This window comes from Salmo salar, chromosome 14, assembly GCF_965601325.2.
Source record: "Salmo salar chromosome 14, fSalSal1, whole genome shotgun sequence".
Taxonomy (NCBI): Eukaryota; Metazoa; Chordata; class Actinopteri; order Salmoniformes; family Salmonidae; genus Salmo; species Salmo salar.
The window spans coordinates 102,763,213-102,776,449 of NC_138304.1; the positions used below are offsets into that span (position 1 = coordinate 102,763,213).

At 43.5% G+C, this 13,237-nt stretch overlaps 1 pseudogene; it reads right to left on the reverse strand.

Moving 5' to 3' along the window:
• Positions 1–7,714: 7,714 nt before the first annotated feature.
• The window catches only part of LOC106591727 (glyoxalase domain-containing protein 4 pseudogene), a 40,857-nt pseudogene continuing 35,334 nt past the window's right edge, over positions 7,715–13,237 (reverse strand).

A 13,237-nucleotide genomic window follows, 5' to 3' on the forward strand; every position in this document is an offset into this window, starting at 1 on the left:
TAGTTTTTTTGAGAAGGGGTGCAACTCTCGCTCTCTTGAAGACGGAAGGGACGTAGCCAGCGGTCAAGGATGAGTTGATGAGCGAGGTGAGGTAAGGGGGAAGGTCTCCGGAAATGGTCTGGAGAAGAGAGGAGGGGATAGGGTCAAGCGGGCAGGTTGTTGGGCGGCTGGCCGTCACAAGACGCAAGATTTCATCTGGAGAGAGAGGGGAGAAAGAGGTCAAAGCATAGGGTAGGGCAATGTGAGCAGGACCAGCGGTGTCGTTTGACTTAACAAACGAGGATCGGATGTCGTCGACCTTCTTTTCAAAATGGTTGACGAAGTCATCCGCAGAGAGGGAGGAGGGGGGGAGGGGGAGGAGGATTCAGGAGGGAGGAGAAGGTGGCAAAGAGCTTCCTAGGGTTAGAGGCAGATGCTTGGAAGTTAGAGTGGTAGAAAGTGGCTTTAGCAGCAGAAACAGAGGAGGAAAATGTAGAGAGGAGGGAGTGAAAAGATGCCAGGTCCGCAGGGAGGCTAGTTTTCCTCCATTTCCGCTCGGCTGCCCGGAGCCCTGTTATAAGCATTATATAACTGGTTTATAAGCATTATTTAACTGGTTTATAAGCATTATATAACTGGTTTATAAGCATTATATAACTGGTTTATAAGCATTATTTAACTGTTTATAAGCATTATTTAACTGGTTTATAAGCATTATTTAACTGTTTATAAGCATTATATAACTGGTTTATAAGCATTATATAACTGGTTTATAAGCATTATTTAACTGTTTATAAGCATTATATAACTGGTTTATAAGCATTATTTAACTGGTTTATAAGCATTATATAACTGGTTTATAAGCATTATATAACTGGTTTATAAGCATTATTTAACTGTTTATAAGCATTATATAGCTGTTTATAAACATGATATAACTGGTTAATAAACATGATATAACTGGTTTATAAGCATTATTTAACTGGTTTATAAGCATTATATAGCTGTTTATAAACATGATACAACTGGTTAATAAACATCATATAACTGATTTATAAGCAGTAATAGCTAGTTTGTAGTTTATGAGCAGACAGAGTAAAGCTCAGATCTCCGTCAGAGTTCCTCAGGGTCTAAATGGCAGCGGACTAATCCAGGTTACAACCCTTTAGCTGGTGAATATTAACACTGCCCTTCCTGCATTATGTATAAGGTTCACTCTCAGTTAGCAACCTCTGTATACACACACACACACACACACACACACACACACACACACACACACACACACATTCTCACACACACACACACACACACGCACACATACACACACACACACACACACACGGACACACACACACACACACACACACACACACACACACACACATACACAGACTCACACACACACACACACACGGACACAAACACACAGACACATACACACACACACACACACACACACACACACACACACACACACACACACACACACACACACACACACACACATGGATACAAACACACAGCACACACACACACACACACACACACACACACACACACACACACACACACACACACACACACACACACACACACACACACACACACACACACACACACACATTCACACACACACGTTCACACATACACACACATACTCAATTAGCAACCTCCCTATGCACACACACTTATTAACCTTCTAGTTAGGCAGCGATATAGCACACCCCTATTTCCTGTCATGAGTCTGTGTTTCAAAGCTTTCCCCCAATGGCCCTGTGTGTGTGTGTGTGTGTGTGTGTGTGTGTGTGTGTGTGTGTGTGTGTGTGTGTGTGTGTGTGTGTGTGTGTGTGTGTGTGTGTGTGTGTGTGTGTGTGTGTGTGTGTGTGTGTGTGTGTCCCCGTGTGTGTGTCTGTGTGTCTGTGTGTCTGTGTGTGTTTGTGTGTGTGTTTATGGAAATGTGGTTTCAATAGTTGGGAGTGGGAGAGACCAAAATATAAACCTACCATCTCTCACAGTCTCACGGTAAAATGTGTCATTCAAATGTTGAACGTCATGTTTCCTGAACTTCAAATTTCGAAGTTGTTCCAAAGTTTAAGGTTAAATTTAGGCATTAACTCTGAATGGTCGAGGTAAGGTTTGAGGTTTGGGGATAAGCGTACAACTAAAATCTATCTCTCTCTATCCGCCCTTCTTCTTCTCTCTCTTTCTCTTTCTTGCACTTTGTCTCTCTCTCACTTTCTCTCTCTATCCCCCTTCTCCCTCTTTCTCGATATCTCTCTCTCTCTTTCTCTCTCTTTCTCTCTCTATATCCCCCCCTTCCCCCTCCCCTGTGTCCCCTCCTTCTGAACCTCTGTAATTTGTATTCTGTCCAGAAGAGGGAGGGAGAAAGCTTCTCCTTGAGTATGTAGAAGGGGACAGTGGATCATAGCTGGGGGATCAAATGGTAAATTAATGTTTCTGTAATTACACTCTTTACTGGGGAAATTGGGTTGGAACTGATTGCAACCCCTTATTATCAATAAGGAGGAATGCCCAGTGGGATCAGTCTAAAATCTCTCATTTATCACAAGGGTGCATCCCAAATGGCAACCTATTCCCTATACCCTATGCACTAAAAATAGGCTTCCATTTAGGATGCATGTCAAGACTTTAATCTGTTCGACCTGGTGAGGTTGATTTAGTGTGTGTGTGTGTGTGTGTGTGTGTGTGTGTGTGTGTCTGTGTGTGTGTGTGTGTGTGTGTGTGTGTGTGTGTGTGTGTGTGTGTGTGTGTGTGTGTGTGTGTGTGTGTGTGTGTGTGTGTGTGTGTGTGTGTGTGTGTGTGTGTGTGTCTGTGTGTGTGTCTGTGTCTCTTGAAACAGAAGCACAATGACAATGAGTAAAATGATCTCTACAGGGGGGAAAATGGCAGTGAGACAAGTGAGTGTATTATCGTGGATATACAGGGCCATTGACTGGGTCGTATTCCCTGCTGAGCGCCAGGCAATATGCCTATTTATCTTTCTTTGCTCTAATGTTGTAGAGCTGAGACATGGCACAAAAGTTACATCCCAAATCGCAACCTATTCCTTACCTGGGGCTCTACTTTTGACCAGAACCCTAATGTAGAACACTAAGTAGGGATAAGGGTGTGATTTAGGACATACTTAAAGAGATTTGTAGACGTTGGTTCCATCTGTCCCTGGGTCTCCCTGGGAGGTCGTAGCACGTGGAAAGACAGACACAGATACACGTACACACACACAAACGCATGCACACACACACACACACATACACACACACACACACATGCATGCACACACACACGCATGCACACACACACCTGTAAGTTCATGTGACATGTTGCTAATTACGAGGAAGAGTTCACAGACTCTTGTCATCTGTCTTAATATAACTCCTTTAGAGGACTCCATCTTGTCATCTGTCTTAATATAACTCCTTTAGAGGACTCCATCTTGTCATCTGTCTTAATATAACTCCTTTAGAGGACTCCATCTTGTCATCTGTCTTAACATAACTCCTTTAGAGGACTCCATCTTGTCATCTGTCTTAATATAACTCCTTTAGAGGACTCCATCTTGTCATCTGTCTTAACATAACTCCTTTAGAGGACTCCATCTTGTCATCTGTCTTAACATAACTCCTTTAGAGGACTCCATCTTGTCATCTGTCTTAACATAACTCCTTTAGAGGACTCCATCTTGTCATCTGTCTTAACATAACTCCTTTAGAGGACTCCATCTTGTCATCTGTCTTAATATAACTCCTTTAGAGGACTCCATCTTGTCATCTGTCTTAACATAACTCCTTTAGAGGACTACATCTCGTCATCTGTCTTAACATAACTCCTTTAGAGGACTCCATCTTGTCATCTGTCTTAACATAACTCCTTTAGAGGACTCCATCTCGTCATCTGTCTTAACATAACTCCTTTAGAGGACTCCATCTTGTCATCTGTCTTAACATAACTCCTTTAGAGGACTCCATCTTGTCATCTGTCTTAACATAACTCCTTTAGAGGACTCCATCTTGTCATCTGTCTTAATATAACTCCTTTAGAGGACTCCATCTTGTCATCTGTCTTAACATAACTCCTTTAGAGGACTCCATTTGGATGGAGAGACTGTACGAATAAAATAAAGTGTTCCTCTTCCTCTCCTCTGCTACGCTTCATTGGCTTGTAGGGCTGGGAGATTGGACCTTACAGAGGATGGATTTCGCCTGCAGGGATCATACACTGTCTGTATGTGTCTGGCCTAGAAAGAGAAAGAGAGAGGGAGGGAGGGAAAACAGTTAGATAAAAATTGAATGTACACGTACACAGTTTACAGCAGGTATAATAGAGGTAGTGACATTCTTGTGTGCTAGCTCCCTCAACATCACAGTACATTATAAATATCAGTAATAATCAAGTCAAATCAACAATCACAGTTCATTAGAAGGTAGCTAGCATACACAGTAATTTTTTATTGTTTATTTCAGTTTTGTTTATTATCTACTTCACTTGCTTTGGCAATGTTAATATATATGTTCCCCATGCCAATAAAGCCCTGAATTGGAGAGAGAGTGAGAGTGTGAAAAGGAGTGAGAGAGAGAGAGAAAGAGAGTGTGAAAAGGAGTTAGAGAGAGAGAGAGAGAGGGTAAAGGGGTGAGAGAGTGTGTGTGAAAAGGAGTGTGAGAGAGAGAGTGTGTGTGAAAAGGAGTGAGAGAGAGAGAGAGTGTGCGTGGAAAAGGAGTGGAGAGAGAGAGAGAGAGAGTGTGTGTGTGAAAAGGAGTGAGAGAGAGAGAGTGTGTGTGTGTGTAAAAAGGAGTGAGAGAGAGAGAGAGTGAGAGTGAAAAGGAGTGAGAGAGAGAGAAAGAGAGAGAGTGTGTTAAGGAGTGAGTGAGAGAGAGAGAGAGTGAGAGTGTGTGTGAAAGAGTGAGTGGGGGAGAGAGAGAGAGAGAGAGAGAGAGAGAGAGAGAGAGAGAGATTGTGTGTGTTAAGGTGAGAGTGAGTGAGAAAGAAAGAGAGAGAGAGAGAGAGAGAGAGAGAGTGTAAAAAAGATAGGGCTGCCACCAGATGAGGAGGTGAGACAGGTCTTCAACAAATAACCAGACAACATCAAGGTATAGCTCCTGAAGGAATACTCAGATGAGCTCACATCTTCTTAACTCTGATAACAGCTCCCTCTCAGAGCACACTGACTGCAGGAATGTCCACCAGAGGTGTTGCCAGAGAATTGAATGTTAATTTCTCTACCATAAGCCGCCTCCAATATTGTTTAAGACAATTTATCAGTATGTCCAACCGGCCTCACAACCGTGGACCACATGTAACCACGCTAACGCAGGACTTCCACATCCGACTACATCACCAGCCACCTAGACAGCTGATATATCTGAGGGTTTGCACAACTGAAGAATTTCTGTACAAATTGTCAGAAACCATGCATGCTCACCTGCATGCTTGTTGTCCTCACCAGGGTCTTGACCTGACTGCAGTTCGGCGTCGTAACCGACTTCAGTGGGCAAACGCTCACCTTTGATGGCCACTGGCACGCTGGAGAACTGTACCAGGCAGATGGCAAACAGCATGTGCTGATGTCTACGTTGTAAACAGAGTGCCCCATGGTGGAGGTGGGGTTATGCTATGGGCATGCATAAGCTACAGACAATGAAGGCAATTTCATTTTATCGATGGCAAATTGAATTCAAAAAGATACCGTGACGAGATCCTGAGGCCCGTCTTCATTTCTTTTCATCCGTCATCATCACCTCATGTTCCAGCGTGATAACGCACAGCCCCATGTCCCAAGGATTTGTACACAATTCCTAGAAACTGAAAATGTCCCAGTTCTTCCATGGCCTGCATACTCACCAGACATGTCATCACCCATTGAGCAGGTTTGAGATGCTCTGGGTTGACGTGTATAGCAGTGTGTTCCAGTTCCCACCAATATCCAGAAACTTTGCACAGCCATTGAAGAGAAGTGGGACAACATTTCACACAACACAATCAACAATCAACAGTCTGATTAATTCTCTGATCCTTTGATTGGGTGGACAATATGTCAGTTTATGCTGCAAATCTCTGATAGGTTGAAAGACATCCCCCAAAAGTTGTCATAATTACTCTGTAAGTCTATGGAAGGGGGTAAGAACCAAGAGACTCCTTGGTTTTGTATTGGAGTCAATGTAGCCAGACGAGGACGGAAGCTAGCTGTCCTCCGGCTACACCAGGGTGCTACCTTACAGAGTCCTGTTGAGGCTACTGTAGACCTTCTTTGGAGTGTGTTTTTTAATAAAATATTTGGTGAAGTGAATATTTTTAGAATAGTTTTATCTAAAAATGAGAACTTTTTTATATTTCACTATTTTCTTTTTATGAAATTCACTGAGGAGGATGGTCCTCCCCTTTTTCCTCTGAGGAGCCTCCACTGGTGTACATCTACTGGTTCCCCCCAAGGAACTGTCATCTCTCCAGGACTATTCTAAACATAAACCAATGACCTGAGTGGCTCAGACGGGGACTGCTTGGCAGTGAAATATCCTCTACGGGATCGGTGTCCCTAAACCGGGATGGTTGTTGCTAACATGCGCTAATGTGACTAGAATGACGTTGTAAGTAACAGCCGACTTTCTAGGACCTAGACATGTCTTATATGGGCAGAAAGCTTAAATTCATGTTAATCTAACTGTACTGTCCAATTTACTGTAGCTATTACAGTGAAAATATACCATGCTATTGTTTGAGGAGAGTGCACAACAACACAAAACTTTTATCATGGCAACTGGTTTGATACATTTACCTCTGAAGGTAAATAATGTACTTGCATTCAGTAATCTTTCTCTGATTTGTCATCCTGATGGTCCCAGAGATAAAATGTAGTATAGTTTTGTTTGATAAAATCCATGTTTATATTCAAATGTAGGCACTGGGTTCTACAATTTGAACCCCTGCTGTTTGATTTGTATTATCTTTCACCTGATCTAATCGGTTATATTCTCATACATTAATTTCACATTTCCACAAACTTCCAAGTGTTTCCTTCAAATAGTATCAAGAATATGCACATCCTTGCTTCAGGTCCTCAGCTACAGGCAGAAAAGATTTGGGTATGTCATTTTAGGCAGGAAATTGAAAAAAAAATGGTTCGATCCTTAAAAGGATATGACGATGACACCATCCACCTCTCAGATGACACCGCCCTTATCCACCTCTCAGATGACACCGCCCTTATCCACCTCTCAGATGACACCGCCCTTATCCACCTCTCAGATGACACCGCCCTTATCCACCTCTCAGACGACACCGCCCTTATCCACCTCTCAGATGACACCGCCCTTATCCACCTCTCAGATGACACCGCCCTTATCCACCTCTCAGATGACACCGCATTTCCAAACAGAAGAAAAACAGGGTTCATTAATCATTACCGGTGCAATAACAAATTACCTCACAATCAAAATCATCAAAACAAAACAACAGCTCATTGATTTCCAGAAGAAGGCAGACCCAGTGAGCCACCTAGTCCTGGGTGGTGAAAAGGTAGAGAGAGTGGGGAGTTTTAAGTGCCTGGGAACCATCATGGACAGCACACTCTCTTTTAATGCCAACACTCAGAACATCAATAAAACATGCCAACAATGACTGGACCTCCTGCACAGACTGAGTCAAATGAATGAGAACACCAGGATACTGTCTAACTAATACACCAGACTGAGAAAACTGAATGTCAACACCAGGATACTGTCTAACTAATACACCAAACAGGTGGGCTGTAAGTGGCCTGGTACAGTGTGTTGTCAGTGGCCTGGTACGGTGTGTTGTCAGTGGCCTGGTACGGTGTGTTGTCAGTGGCCTGGTACGGTGGGTTGTCAGTGGCCTGGTACGGTGTGTTGTCAGTGGCCTGGTACGGTGGGTTGTCAGTGGCCTTGTACAGTGTGTTGTCAGTGGCCTGGTACGGTGTGTTGTCAGTGGCCTGGTACGGTGTGTTGTCAGTGGCCTGGTACGGTGGGTTGTCAGTGGCCTGGTACGGTGGGTTGTCAGTGGCCTGGTACGGTGGGTTGTCAGTGGCCTGGTACGGTGGGTTGTCAGTGGCCTGGTACGGTGGGCTGTCAGTGGCCTGGTACGGTGGGTTGTCAGTGGTTAATACAAATTCAATCAGCAGAACCTCTTAAACCAACAATGCAGTTTTAAGAAAATAAGAGTTAAGAAAATAGTTACTAAATAAACTAAAGTAAAAAAAGTAACACAGTAAAATAACAAGCGAGGCTATATACAAGGGGTACCGGTACAGAGTCAATGTGCGGGGGCACCGGTTAGTAATGAGGCTATATACAGGGGGTACAGGTTAGTTGAGGTAATTGAGGTAACATGTACATGTAGGTAGAGTTAAAGTGACTATACATAGATAATAACAGAGAGTAGCAGCAGCGTAAAAAAAAAAGTGGGAGTGGGGGTCAATGCAAATAGGCCAGGTGCCAATTTGATTAATTGTTCTGCAGTCTTATGGCTTAGGGGTAGAAGCTGTTTTGGATCCTTTTGGACTTAGACTTAACGCTCCAGTACCTCTTGCCGTGGGTAGCAGAGTGAACACTATGACTTGGGTTGCTTGAGTCTTTAAAAGAAATTGGGCATTTCCCTGCCACCGCCTGGTATAGTGGTCCAGGATGACAGGAGGCTCGGCCCCAGTGATGTACTTGGCCGTACGCATTACCCTCTGTAGCGCCTTACGGTAGGATGCCGAGCAGTTGCCATACCAGGTCAGGATGCTCTCGATGGTGCAGCTGTAGAACTTTTTGAGGATCTGGGGACCTATGCCAAATTTTTTCAGTCTCCTGAGGGGGAAAAGGTATTGTCGTGCCCTCTTCACGACTGTCTTGGTATGTTTGGACCATGATAGATTGTTGGTGATGTGGACACCAAGGAACTTGAAACTCTCGACCCGCTTCACTACAGCCCCGTCGATGTTAATGTGGGCTTGTTCGGCCCGCCTTTTCCTGTAGTCTACAATCATCTCCTTTGTCTTGCTCACGTTGAGGGAGAGGTTGTTGTCCTGGCACCACACTGACAGTTCTCTGACCTCCTCATCGTTTTTTTCAGTCATCAGGACATCATGTTGAGCATAGACCTAGATGATCATGTAAAACATAATTCAATTACTAAATAAAGGTTAAATGAATGAATTAGATCGATATATTCAGGCCAGGAAATGTGGCAGATTCTGTTTCCCTTCAGGGAGATCTCCATCAACAGTAGGCCACTGCATCTGGTGTGTGTGTGTGTGTGTGTGTGTGTGTGTGTGTGTGTGTGTGTGTGTGTGTGTGTGTGTGTGTGTGTGTGTGTGTGTGTGTGTGTGTGTGTGTGTGTGTGTTGTGTGTGTTTGTGTGTGTGTGTGTGTGTGTTGCGTGGGTGCCTGCGCACAAGTCTATATATATATATGTTCTCACGACAGAGATAACCCACTGAACCACAACAATAGCCCCAACCCATAGACCTCTGTGGATCCATTTATGACACACCACACAAATGAGGGAACTGGGTTCTCTCTAAGAAGAATACAATATCTGTACCCTGAAGTCCGATGCTGAAGAGAGCGAAAAAGAGAAAGTGGTATACCATATATCTAGTGTTTATTAGAGACACTGTGTTCCTGAAGAGGAATGTGTCCTGTATTCACTACGTTTGTGGTAATGAGCTACATCTGTATCACTGACAGCCCCACATTCCTCTCATCAGCTGACACAGATCAGCAAATGACTGGAAACAACACGTGTCAATCAAACATCACAACAGATGTACCTTTCCCTTAATTGATGCTAGGTGTCTTGGTTGCTCACCAAGCCGTCACTAATAGGCAGTGAGAAAAGTCATTACTGAAAGAATAACGTAATCAAGTTGTCTGTCTGATAACTCTGTTAGTCTATTTCTCCTGTTTCTTTCCCACTCTTTCATTTATCTATCGTTCTCTCCTTTAGTTTCGCTGCTTCTCCAGTCTTTCTCTCTCAATTCTATTTCAATTTGAATTTAAGGGGCTTTTTTTTTGGCATGGGAAACATATGTTAACATTGTCAAAGCAAGTGAAATAGATAATACACAAAAGTGAAATAAACAATAAAACTTGAAAAGTTAACACTACACTCACACAAGTTCCAAAATAACAGAGACATTTCAAATATCATATTATGTCTATGCACAGTGTTGTAATGATGTGCAAATAGTTAACGCACTAAAGGGAAAATAGATAAATATGGGTTTTATTTACAGTGGTGTATGTTATTCAGTTGTTGCCCTTTTCTTGTGGCAATAGATTGCAAGAAAAGGTTGGAGTTTATCAAAATTAGATTATTTTTTTAAATTCTTTGTGGATCTGTGTAATCTGAGGGAAATATGTGTCTCTAATATGGTCATACATTTGGCAGGAGGTTAGGAAGTGCGGCTCAGTTTCCACCTCATTTTGTGGGCAGTGTGCACATAGCCTGTCTTCTCTTGAGGGCCAGGTCTGTCTACGGCGGCCTTTCTCAATAGCAAGGCTATGGTCACTGAGTCTGTACATAGTCAAAGCTTTCCTTAAGTTTAGGTCAGTCACAATTTTTTTGTTTTCACATTATTTGGTTGGGTCTAATTGTGTTGCTCTCTCTCTCTCTCTCTCTCTCTCTCTCTCTCTCTCTCTCTCTCTCTCTCTCTCTCTCTCTCTTTCTCTCTCTCTCTCAATTCAATTCAATTTAAGGGGCTTTATTGGCATGGGAAACAAATGTTAACATTGCCAAAGCAAGTGAAGAAGAAATTAAACAAAAGTTAAATAAACAATACAAATTAATAGTAAACATTACACTCACGGAAGTTCCAAAATAATAAAGACATTTCAAATGTCATATTATGTATATATACAGTGTTGTAATGATGTGCAAAAAGGGGAAATAAGGCAACACAAATATAGGTTGTATGTGTTTGTTCTTCACTGGTTGCCCTTTTCTTGTGGCAACAGATCACAAATCTTGTTGCTGTGATGTCACACTGTGGGATTTCACCCATTAGATATGGGAGTTTATCAAAATTGGGTTTGTTTTCAAATTCTTTGTGAGTCTGTGTAATCTGAGGGAAATATGTTTCTCTAATATGGTCATACATTTGGAAGGAGGATAGAAAGTGTGACTCAGTTTCCACCTCATTTTGTGGGCAGTGTGCACATAGCCTGTCTTCTCTTGAGAGCCAGGTCTGCCTACGGCGGCCTTTCTCAATAGCTCTGTCTTTCTCTCTCTCTAAATATATATTCTCTCTCTCTCTCTCTCTCTGTTCCAGTAACATGGATGTAGTCAAGATCACATTCTCCCCTACCACACACACACACACACAAACACACACACAAACAACACACACAAACACACACACAACCCATACACTTGCCAACCACTATTGAATATGCAAATCAACTTCTGCTTCAGACCCAATCTCAACCCTTGCCATGTGTGGTATGCTAATCTAGCCAACACTATCTCCCTGTCTCCTCTCCTCTTCTCTGTTCTCTGTTCTTCCTCCTCCTCTTCCCTCGCTCCCTTCATGTCTTTTTCTCCTCCTGACTCAATCTCCCTCTCACTGCGCCTGCCAAGGAAGTACCGATGAGGGAGAAACTCCCTCTCTCTGCACCTGCCAAGGAAGTAGCGATGAGGGAGAAGAGAGAGAAGCGAGAGAAGAGAAATCGACAGATGAGGCAGAGGAGAGGGAGAGGGGGGAAACACTTCAAACAGGGTGTGATAATGATGTTGTTTCAGAGTGGTTTTACACACACACACGCAGTAGGGTTAATTAGCAGGAGAACAATAGACAGGAAATAAAGGAGAGATCGAGAGATGAGATTGAGAGATGAGAAAGAGGGTGATGAGACAGACGGATGAGTGGGAAGGAAAGAGACAGAAGTCCTTTGGTGTTCCTCCGTGTCAGGAGTCAGAGTAGAGTTAGGTTTGAGGTTTCTGGAGTCAGGGAAGAGGTAGGTTTGAGGTTTCTGGAGTCAGAGTAGAGTTAGGTTTGAGGTTTCTGGAGTCAGGGAAGAGGTATGTTTGAGGTTTCTGGAGTCAGAGTAGAGTTAGGTTTGAGGTTTCTGGAGTCAGAGTAGAGTTAGGTTTGAGGTTTCTGGAGTCAGAGTAGAGTTAGGTTTGAGGTTTCTGGAGTCAGGGAAGAGGTATGTTTGAGGTTTCTGGAGTCAGGGAAGAGGTAGGTTTGCGGTTTCTGGAGTCAGAGTAGAGTTAGGTTTGAGGTTTCTGGAGTCAGAGTAGAGTTAGGTTTGAGGTTTCTGGAGTCAGGGAAGAGGTATGTTTGAGGTTTCTGGAGTCAGAGTCAGAGTCAGAGTAGAGGTAGGTTTGAGGTTTCAGGAGTCAGAGTAGAGGTAGGTCTGAGGTTTCTGGAGTCAGAGAAGAGGTAGGTTTGCGGTTTCTGGAGTCAGAGTAGAGTTAGGTTTGAGGTTTCTGGAGTCAGAGTAGAGTTAGGTTTGAGGTTTCTGGAGTCAGAGTAGAGTTAGGTTTGAGGTTTCTGGAGTCAGGGAAGAGGTATGTTTGAGGTTTCTGGAGTCAGGGAAGAGGTAGGTTTGCGGTTTCTGGAGTCAGAGTAGAGTTAGGTTTGAGGTTTCTGGAGTCAGAGTAGAGTTAGGTTTGAGGTTTCTGGAGTCAGGGAAGAGGTATGTTTGAGGTTTCTGGAGTCAGAGTCAGAGTAGAGGTAGGTTTGAGGTTTCAGGAGTCAGAGTAGAGGTAGGTCTGAGGTTTCTGGAGTCAGAGAAGAGGTAGGTTTGCGGTTTCTGGAGTCAGAGTAGAGTTAGGTTTGAGGTTTCTGGAGTCAGAGTAGAGTTAGGTTTGAGGTTTCTGGAGTCAGAGTAGAGTTAGGTTTGAGGTTTCTGGAGTCAGAGAAGAGGTAGGTTTGAGGTTTCTGGAGTCAGAGTAGAGTTAGGTTTGAAGTTTCTGGAGTCAGAGAAGAGGTAGATTTGAGGTTTATGGAGTCAGAGTAGAGTTAGGTTTGAGGTTTCTGGAGTCAGAGTCAGAGTAGAGTTAGGTTTGGGGTTCCTGGAGTCAGAGAAGAGTTAGGTTTGGGGTTTCTGGAGTCAGAGTAGAGTTAGGTTTGGGGTTCCTGGAGTCAGAGAAGAGGTAGGTTTGGGGTTTCTGGAGTCAGAGTAGAGTTAGGTTTGAGGTTTCTGGAGTCAGAGAAGAGGTAGGTTTGAGGTTTCTGGAGTCAGAGTCAGAGTAGAGTTAGGTTTGAGGTTTCAGGAGTCAGGCTAGAGGTAGGTTTG